Source organism: Populus alba, chromosome 14 (assembly GCF_005239225.2).
Source record: "Populus alba chromosome 14, ASM523922v2, whole genome shotgun sequence".
Taxonomy (NCBI): domain Eukaryota; kingdom Viridiplantae; phylum Streptophyta; class Magnoliopsida; order Malpighiales; family Salicaceae; genus Populus; species Populus alba.
Window position 1 is genome coordinate 20585873 of NC_133297.1, and position 11174 is coordinate 20597046.

At 40.4% G+C, this 11174-nt stretch overlaps 1 pseudogene; it reads left to right on the plus strand.

The window, feature by feature from the left end:
• The first annotated feature begins 208 nt into the window (after positions 1-208).
• Positions 209-10911, plus strand: LOC118039036 (uncharacterized; annotated as a pseudogene).
• Positions 10912-11174: the final 263 nt, after the last annotated feature.

The following is an 11174-nucleotide window of genomic DNA, read 5'->3' on the forward strand; positions in this document are numbered from 1 at the left end:
AGAGGTGTGAGGATATATTTGTGCTACTGGCCAAATTTTGCAGATTCAAAGAATGTCTGAAAACAACGAATCAGCGACACAAAACGTTGACGTAGCTTTCCAATTGCGATCCATAGGCCAGCAACTTGAGCTGTTGTCTAGGACGTACAAGGATATGAAAGATGAGGTGAATTCGATAAAGCAACAGAATAGTGGGGCTGATCGACGGGGAAATACGGTCCGTATGGCTGCACGGAATGTTAGATCTGATTTTGAAGAGTTTGTTGATGAAAACGCAGATGCAGGAGAAGATGACTATGATTTTGCATCAGCTGGCCAAGGAATCAGGTCTGGACCGAACAGGGCTAGGAGGAATGTGAATTTCTGTGGCATGAGCACTTATGAAGATATGGATGGGGACTTGGACACCATTAAACTGAAAATTCCTACCTTTCAAGGTAAAAACGATCCCGAGGCTTATTTGGAGTGGGAGAAAAAGGTAGATTGGATTTTTGATTGCCATAGCTATTCTGAACAGAAAAAGGTGAAATTGGTGATAATTGAGTTTACGGAGTATGCGTTGATTTGGTGGGATCAGATTGTGATCAGTAGGAGGAGGAATGGCGAGCGACCCGTTCAGACTTGGGGGGAGATGAAAGTCTTAATGAGGAGACGATTTGTGCGAAACCACTATTATAGAGACTTATATCTGAAGCTCCAAGGTCTGAATCAAGGTTATAAGACAGTAGATGAATATCACAAAGAGATGGAGATAGCAATGATTCGGGCTAATGTTGTTGAGGATAGAGAAGCCACCATGGCTAGATTTCTTAATGGGTTGAATCGGGACATTGCTAATGTGGTTGAGCTACAGCACTATGTGGAGCTAGAGGACATGGTTCACATGGCGACGAAGGTTGAGAGACAACTTAGGAGGGGGCATGCTCGGCCAGCGTTTAATTCGGGTTCGTCATCATCTTGGAAGCCGAATCTAAAGAGAGAGGGCACTGTCCGCCCAAGATCCTTTGGTCCATCTAGAACTGAACCACCAAAGGCTAAAGTTGATGTCCCTACTGATGCCAAAGGTAAATCTGAAACGCAACCTAAACGTACTCGTGATGTTAAATGTTTCAGGTGTCAGGGACATGGACATTATGCTTCAGAATGTCCAAACAAGAGAATCATGATGATTAGAGATAATGGTGATGTGGAATCTGAAAGTGACAGTTATGATTGTGAAGGCATGCCACCATTGGAGGATAGTGATGGGGATGAGTTAGCATTACCGGTTGAGGAGTCCTTGGTTATAAGGCGAACACTTCAGGTTCAGGTCAAAGAAGATGATACTAATGAACAAAGGGAGAACATCTTCCATACGCGTTGTTACGTACAAAGAAAGGTGTGTGGTTTAATTATAGATAGTGGAAGCTGTGTTAATGTTTGCAGTGCCACCCTTGTTAGTAAACTGAATTTGTATACTGCTAAGCATGCTAAACCATATAGATTGCAATGGCTGAATGATAGTGGTGAAGTGAAAGTGACTAAACAGGTTGTGGTTCCATTTTCGATTGGGAAATATGTTGATGAAGTTCTGTGCGACGTGGTACCAATACAAGCAAGTCACATCTTGTTGGGGAGACCATGGCAATATGATAGGAAGGCAATTCATGATGGGGTTAAAAATAGGTATACCATTGTAAAAGATGGTAAAACCATCACTCTTGTACCTCTTACACCCAAACAGGTGTATGATGATCAAATAAAGCTAAAAAGTGAGCATGAGGCGATGGGGAGAGAAAATCAAGGTGAGGAAAAAGGGGAGAGAAGACCATCAGATTCGGCTAGAACCCAAACCACTACAACCCATTCGGCCACCCATCCAAACACAAGCAAATATTCGGCCAACACTCCAAACAAATCAAACCATTCAACCACAACTCAAAAACACCCAAATCTGGCCGAGAGTGGAGGTAAGACAAGAGGAGTGAAGAAAGTCAGCAAGTGTGATGAGAATTGTGTGGAAAAACTAAAGAAACAACCCAATTTTTATGCTAGAGAGGGTGAGGTCAGATCTGCATTTTTCACTAACAAGCCAATGATCTTACTTGTGTACAAAGAGGCTTACTTTAATACTAATGATCTTGATCATATTGTGCCTAGTGTTGCTATTTCTTTGTTGCAGGGATTTGATGATGTGTTCCCCGACGATACTCCTAGCGGATTACCACCATTGACGGGGATAGAGCATCAGATTGATTTCGTACCCGGAGCTTAAATTCCTAACCGACCAGCTTATAGAAGCAATCCCGAGGAGACGAAGGAGCTTTAAAGGCAAGTTGATGAGCTGATGGAAAAGGGCTGCATTCGTGAGAGTATGAGCCCGTGTGCTGTACCCGTGCTACTTGTGCCAAAGAAGGATGGAACATGGAGGATGTGTGTTGATTGCCGAGCCATCAACAACATAACGATAAAGTATAGACATCCCATCCCTAGGCTTGATGACATGTTAGATGAGTTACATGGATCCTGTATTTTCTCTAAAATTGACTTGAAAAGTGGGTACCATCAAATTAGGATGAAAGAAGGTGATGAATGGAAAACAACATTTAAGACTAAGCATGGTTTGTATGAATGGTTAGTAATGCCGTTTGGACTTACAAATGCACCTAGTACGTTTATGCGTTTAATGAATCATGTGTTGCGTGCATTCATAGGTAAGTTTGTGGTTGTGTATTTTGATGACATTTTGATATATAGCAAGAACTTAACTGAGCATCTTGATCATTTGCGTAATGTACTTAGTGTGTTGCGTAGTGAAAAATTATATGCTAATCTTAAAAGGTGTGCCTTTTGCATGGAGAAAATTGTGTTTCTTGGCTATGTTGTAACTGCACAGGGTATCGAGATGGATGAGGAGAAAGTTAAGGCCATCCGGGAATGGCCTACACCCAAATCGGTAAGTGAGGTAAGGAGTTTTCATGGGTTAGCTAGTTTTTACAGGCGTTTTGTGAAAGATTTCAGCACAATAGCTGCGCCCTTGAATGAAGTTGTTAAAAAGTCAGTTGGGTTTAGATGGGGGGAGGAACAAGAGTTGGCTTTTGTTTTTTTGAAAGACAAATTATGTTCTGCACCTGTTTTGGCTTTACCTGACTTTACAAAAGCATTTGAAATAGAATGTGATGCGTCTGGAATAGGAATAGGTGCTGTTTTGATGCAGGATCGGAGACCTATTGCGTATTTCAGTGAGAAGTTAAGTGGAGCGACCTTGAACTATCCCATTTACGACAAAGAACTCTATGCTTTGGTAAGAGCACTTGAGACATGGCAGCATTACTTGTGGCCAAAAGAGTTTGTAATCCATTCGGATCATGGGTCTTTGAAACATCTGAAAGGACAAGGTAAGTTGAATAGGAGGCATGCAAAATGGGTTGAATTCATTGAAACTTTTCCTTACGTAATCAAGTATAAGCAAGGGAAAGAGAACATCGTAGTTGATGCACTCTCGCGCAGGTATGTTCTTTTACACACCATGAATACTAGATTGTTAGGTTTTGAATATGTGAAGGAATTGTATGATAATGATTCTGACTTTGCTGAGATTTATAATGCATGTGGACATTCGGCTTTCAGTAAGTTTTATTTGATGGATGATTATTTGTTCAAAGAGAATAGATTGTGTGTTCCTGCTAGTTCTTTGAGTGAATTGCTTGTTCGTGAAGCACATGGGGGTGGTTTAATGGGTCACTTTAGGGTTGCGAAAACCTTGGATGTATTGCATGAGCATTTCTATTGGCCAAAGATGAAAAGAGATGTGCAACGAATTTGTGAACAGTGCATTGCTTGTAGAAAGGCAAAATCTAGAGTACAACCGCATGGACTATATACACCACTACCTGTGCCTACTGAACCTTGGGTAGATATCTCTATGGACTTTGTTTTAGGTTTACCTAGGTCAAAGAAAGGTAGAGACTCTATCTTTGTTGTGGTAGATAGGTTTTCTAAAATGGCGCATTTCATTGCATGCCATAAAACAGATGATGCATCTCATATCGCAGACTTGTTCTTTAGAGAGATTGTACGTTTGCATGGCATTCCTAAGAGTATAGTGTCAAATCGTGATGTTAAGTTCCTTAGTTACTTTTGGAAGACCTTATGGGGAAAGTTGGGAACTAAACTCTTATTTTCAACAACATGCCATCCTCAAACAGATGGACAAACTGAGGTAGTGAATAGAACATTATCCCAACTTTTACGTGCTGTAATTCAAAAGAATTTGAAAAGTTGGGAAGAATGTTTGCCTTTTATTGAGTTTGCTTATAATAGAACTGTGCATTCAACTACTACTTTTTCTCCTTTTGAAATTGTTTATGGTTTTAATCCACTAACTCCTATGGACTTAATTCCTTTACCTTTTGAAGAAAGGGTAAGTTTAGATGGTGAAAAGAAGGCAAAGATGGTGAGAGAACTCCATGAGGGAGTTCGACTACAAATAGAGAAAAAGAACAGACTTTACGCTTCTAAAGCAAATAAGGGACGTAAACTGGTTGTTTTCCAACCCGGTGATTGGGTATGGGTGCACATGCGTAAGGAACGATTTCCTAACCAAAGGAAATCAAAATTACAGCCTCGTGGTCCTTTTCAGGTTTTAGAGAGAATCAATGACAACGCATACAAAATCGACCTTCCAGGTAAGTATAGTGTTAGCACTACCTTTAATATTGCTGATCTTACTTTGTTTGACACAGATTTTGATTCGAGGTCGAATCCTTTCGAGGAGAGAGGGGATGATGCGGACCAGCCCAGAAACACCAGCAAGGACCCATTACATGTTCCAAATGGACCAATGACTCGGTCCAAGACAAAGACATTGAAAGACGCATTGAATGCATTGGTTTTGAAGGTTTCTACCAAGTCAGAATTGGAAGGTCCATTGGAGTATCAAGAGGAGATCCTAGTACATCTTATCCATGTGGAAGAGGGGTCCAATACAACCTTATTTGGGCCATGAGATAAGGGCTTTATTTTATTTTGTTAGCTACAGCCCAAGGCTTGTTTGGGCTTAATTTATACTTTGTTTTCAGCTAGGATCCAAGGCTTGTTTGGATTAAGTTATGGGCTTTTCATTTTTGGGTTATGGGCTTTTCATTTTAGGGTTTTGGGCCAGTTTTGAGTGGACCTCATATAAGTCCACATTAAGGGTCCATTAGGGTTAACTTTTCAAGAACTATTTAAACTCATGTAGGCCAAAATTTCGGGAGCTTTGATGATTATTATTCTGAATTTTTCAGTTTTAACGTGTGAGAGTGATTCTTGCATTCTTCAGTTCTTGAACGAACTGAATCTGACTTATCGAAGATTCACTGGCTTCATGGCGTCATTCTACTCATTCCAATAGTGTTGGTGCCTTGGGGCAGGTTTCCATTGTGTCACACTCATATCAGACCTATTTCGGCTTTCCGGGATCAGATTTCAATCTTGATTGTGGGTTGTGTGACCACGTGATCACGAGGTTCGCATCAAATAGTTCTTCAAAAAGTAACCCTAATGGACCCCTTATGTGGACTTATATGAGGTCCACTCAAAACTGGCCCAACACGCTAAACTGAAAAGCCCATAACCTGATCCAAACAAGCCCTGGACCCTAGCTCGAAAAAATGTTTTAATTAAGCCCAGAAATTAAAGAAAATGAGAAAAAAAAAAAAAAAAACCAGTCTGTCATTAAATACCACCAGCCCTTCTTTCCTTGTGTAGCTGGGATGAATAAGGAATCCTTATAGGAAAAGGATTCTGAAACATTAATGAATCAGTGCCACTTGTAGATTATATTGCAGCTCATTAAAGATCCTCGTGGAACTAGCAAGTTCCCAAAACCAGCTGCCACATCCTTGTAGGAAAAAGAATCCTAGCGAAATAGGAAGTCCACGAGTCAAATGGAAGTAAATAACAAAATCCGTACAGCCTCCGTTGACCAGAGTTTCCGTTCCTTCCCGAACTCCGATTGACCTGAATGTTTAACCCAAGGTAGCAAAACATGTCTGGAGAGTCCACGTAAAATATTAGCCCGATCCAACGGTCGGATTGAGAATTATGACTGTTGCGCTTTTTACGCCAAAATCTGAATCTGACCTTACTTGGGTCGTATCACGTGGCTGAGCCGTATCGCCTTCCCTCCCTCTTCAAGAAGATTCGCCCTCGAATCTTGAATAGGATCCATAGCGACTTCAGCAGCCTCTTGTTTAAGCCTTCGGAATCCCCTTATTGCTAACACCTTTCTCCAGCAACACTGTATGGAAGTAGTGACCGACAAGAATTTCAAATAAGCACGCCGTACTAGCCACTTGCGTACATACTTCCGAATGATTCTCCTTCTTCTTTCATCCTTTTGGCGCTGCACCTCTTTTTCCCATGAAGCTTGAAGATCATAGAATAATCTTCTACACTTATCAACTTCTCGTTCTAAGGCCTCCAAACCATGGCTTAGCTTTTCGCATCGTTGATCTACAATCCTCCTCTGCTCCCTCTCCCTTGATGAATACGAAGACGGCGAAAAGAATAGAGTTTGTAGCAGGAAAACACTGATTTAGATTCGAGATTACGAACCTGACTTTTGGCTGGACCGGAACTTATCGAAAAAAACAAACAAATGCGAAAGTGATGGAAATGACTCAAACAACAGCCAAATATCAAAATATGATGATAGTATAATGGCAGGAACGAGATCAACAGAAACAAAACAAGTCTTGAAAGATAACACCAAACAGACTCGTTACGACAAAACAAGACCCAATTCAGGAACCTAAAGAAACCGATATCCAAATGACCTTGAATTTAATATGTAGTATTACTATTGCAATACTGTGAAAACACCAAAACACAATTTATAGCTCGTGTTCTCTTATTTCTAGGTACCCAAACGCCTTGTATGATCAGTTTGCGGCAGAATTGAACCTCCAATTAAAACCTCCAGAAGCCGATATCAAAATGATCCCAAATGCTGCGCTCTCATCCCCAGTACACATAATATGAGGTTTCAATTGATTCTAAGGTGGTTTGCTTATGGTTCACTAATAGTAGTGTTTCTGCGGCACAATTGAACCTCGACTTAAAACCTCAAGGAAACAATATCAGGATAAGCCCAAACTTTACATATGATGCGATCTCACCCCCAATAGACGGAATATGAAGTTTAAATTGATTCTGAGGTGGTTTGGTTATGGTTCACCAGGAGTTGTGTTTCTGCGGCAAAAATTGAATGATCCTTCAAATTTCAACTAATCCCTCTTTAACTCTCTTTCCTTTATATATATATATATATAGACACTGATATGATTAGAGACAGTAACAAGATGAATTATATATCTTTTTTGCTTAGATGACGCAGACACGAAGAACAAGAAGATGGACACAAACACTGAAAAACCTAAGGGCACGCTAAAAAACAAACGAAAATAACCGAATGATATGACCTTGTTTCGGAGCCTAGCTCGGATACCAACTGATGCGAACCGCGTGGTCACGCAGCCCACAATCAAGATTGAGATCCGATCCCGGGAAGCCGAAATAGGTCTGATATGAGCGTGACACAATGGAAACCTGCCCCAGGCACCAACACAATTGGAACGAGTAGAATGATGCCACGAAGCCGGTTAATCTTCGATAAGTCAGGTTCAGTTCGTTCAAGAGCTGAAGAATGCAAGAATCACTCTCACACGTTAAAACTGAAAAAAATTCAGAATAATAATCATCAAAGCTGCTGAAATTTTGGCTTACATGAGTTTAAATAGTTCTTCAAAAAGTAACCCTAATGGACCCCTTATGTGGACTTATATGAGGTCCACTCAAAACTGGCCCAACACGCTAAACTGAAAAGCCCATAACCTGATCCAAACAAGCCCTGGACCCTAGCTCGAAAAAATGTTTTAATTAAGCCCAGACATTAAAGAAAATGATAAAAAAAAAAAAAGAATAACCAGTCTGTCATTAAATACCACCAGCCCTTCTTTCCTTGTGTAGCTGGGATGAATAAGGAATCCTTATAGGAAAAGGATTCTGAAACATTAATGAATCAGTGCCACACTTGTAGATTATATTGCAGCTCATTAAAGATCCTCGTGGAACTAGCAAGTTCCCAAAACCAGCTGCCACATCCTTGTAGGAAAAAGAATCCTAGCCAAATAGGAAGTCCACGAGTTTTCTTTCTTGTTCTCCCATTATCATAATTGTTTGAAGAACAATTTAGACTTATCACTCTTAATCACAAAGAGTGTGATGTCTTTATCGTACTAGGGTTTTTTTATGGTGTCTCTGATGCGAACCTCGGGATCACGTGGTCACGCAACCCACACACAAAGACATCAATTCCCGGAAAGCCAAGTAAATCAGGTTTGATAGGAGTGTGACACAAAGATAACTTGTACCTAAAAGGGTAAGGTAAGTTGAGTAGGAGACATGCCAAATGGGTGGAATTTATTGAAACCTTTCCATATGTGATCAAGTATAAGTAAGGAAAAGAAAACATTGTGGCTGATGCACTTTCGCGCAGGTATGTTATTTTATCTACTTTGGATGCTAGATTTCTAGGATTTGAACACACAAAAGAAGTGTACAAGGATGATAGTGATTTTGCTAATGTTTACAATGCTTGCGAAACTTTGGCTTTTGAGAAGTTTTATAGACTTGATGTATATTTGTTTAAAGAGAGTCGATTGTGTGTTCCATTACTGTGCGTGAATTGCTTGAACGTGAAGCACATAGAGGTGGGTTGATGGGGCATTTTGGTGTTGTTAAGACTTTGGATGTGTTGCATGAGCATTTTTATTGGCCTAAAATTAAAAAAGATGTGTAGTGCATATGTGATAAATGCATAACTTGTAGGAAAGCAAAGTCTAGGACTCAACCACATGGCTTGTATACCCCTTTACCTGTACCTAAGGAACCATGGGTAGACATTTCAATGGATTTCGTCTTAGGTTTACCTAGGTTAAAACGGGGTAAGGATTCAATCTTTGTAGTTGTTGATAGGTTTTCAAAGATGGCACACTTTATTCCATGTCATAAAACTGATGATGCCACTAACATTGCTGATTTGTTCTTTAGGGAGATAGTACGACTTCACAGGGTCCCTAAGAGCATTGTTTATGATAGAGATGTTAAGTTCCTTAGCTATTTTTGGAAGGTGTTATGGAGAAAATTGGGTACTAAATTGTTGTTTTCAATTACTTGTCACCCCCAAATAGATAGACAAACTGAAGTAGTTAATAGGACCTTAACACAACTTCTGCGTGCTGTCATTCAAAAGAACTTAAATAATTGGGAAGATTATTTGTTGTTTATAGAGTTTGCATATAATCGTAGTGTGCACTCTATTATTGAATTTTCACCATTTGAAATTGTGTATGGATTTAACCCTTTAACTCCAATGGATTTGATTCCTTTGCCTGTTGATGAAATGGTTAGTTTGGATGGTAATCGTAAAGCACAGGTGGTGAAGACACTCCATGAGAGTGTGCGGCAACAGATTGAAAAGAGGAATCGTGTGTATGTGACCAAAGCCAATAAGGGGCGCAAACATGTTATCTTTCAGCCCGGCGATTGGGTTTGGGTGCATATGCGCAAGGAGAGATTTCCGGCCCATAGGAAATCAAAGCTACAACCACAAGGATATGGGACATTTCAAATCCTTGAGAGAATCAATGATAATGCTTATAAAGTTAATTTGCCAAGTGAGTATTGTGTTAGTGCTACCTTTAATGTTTTTGATCTTACTCTGTTTGATGTAGGCGATGATTCGAGGTCGAAACTTTTTGAAGAGAGAGGGGATAATGCGGATCAACCCAACACCAAGCTTAATCATACCAACAATCCATTAGAGGTGCCAATTGGGCCAATCACAAAAGCTAGGGCAAAGAAGCTTAAAGAAGCATTGAATGGGCTTGTTCAGAACTTATAGAGCAAGATGGACCTAAAAGGGCTTGAGACATTTAAGGAGCATGAAGGACAGCCTTTAATTCATCTAGTTCAAGTCCAAGAAGAGCTCAATTCGTGTGGAACAAGGGGTTGATATGTCCGGCCCAATACCAGCCTTGTTAGGCTTTTTTTTTCCTAATGCTACAAGGATAAAAAGCCAGCAATTTATTCTCCTAATTAAGTAAGGAAGTTGGCCATATCTTATTCCTAAAGAGAGGAGGACTATTTAGTGCTTTTCCTAACATATGAAGGAAAGTAATTAAATCAGCAACAAAGAAGGAAATTTGTTTTCTTATTTGTCCAAGTTAAACGAGGAAATTCAAGCTAATCAAGGATATCAAAGGAAAGGGGGCAGCAACACAAATTGGATTCTAGCATATTTAGGATGATAATTTTTGGATTTTTATTATTTTCTTCTTAGGTTTTAGGTTATTATTACTTATTTGGGTCAATTGTAAGTGGGCTTCATATAAGTCCACCTAAGGGGGGACCATTAGGGTTTCTTTAAGTCTGGAGTCAGTATATAGGGGCTGACCCATCCTAGCCACGTTGGTTGGGCGAAAGGGAGGTTCAGCCCCTTTTTTCCCACTATTAGCTCGACAAGGTGGAAAATTTCTAGTAAGAACAATTGCCAACATAGGAATTAATTAATTCTCCATGTATTTTCATGCACAACACCCATGAGGGAGGGAGGGAGAAAGAAGTTATATGGCCTAAGATTAATAGCTTGCTTGTGGAGGAGGAGCTGGCGGCTGGCACTGCTGCTCAGAGGAGATGCACGCTGCTCTGCTAGCGGCTGCGCCACTGCTGGAGCAAGTTGATGTTGTTGCACTAGGGATGATGAAGCTTTGCTGCTGATGTGACTAGGAAGAACCACCTCTGTTACTGCTGTAGGAGGACGATCTGTCAAGAGCTGCCAGCATGGAGAGGTTGTACATTGCCACTGGAGTTCACGTTACTAAGTAGAGAAGAGAAGGGCACCTGTCGCTGTGCTGTGTTTGTTGGACTGAGAAGCTGTAACGTGTAGCTGCTAATGCTGAGACCCTGTTGGTGTTGATGCGCTGTTGTGGCTGAGGTCACAGTGCTATTCTTGGTTCTGAGAAATATTAGAGTTTTGTGGGGTTTTTATAGGAGAAATAAAGAGGTTATATGGCTCATGGGTTAATGAAATCTCAATTCTTAATAGTGGAGAATAAAAGACAATTATTTATTGGAGCAAAGGATAAAAA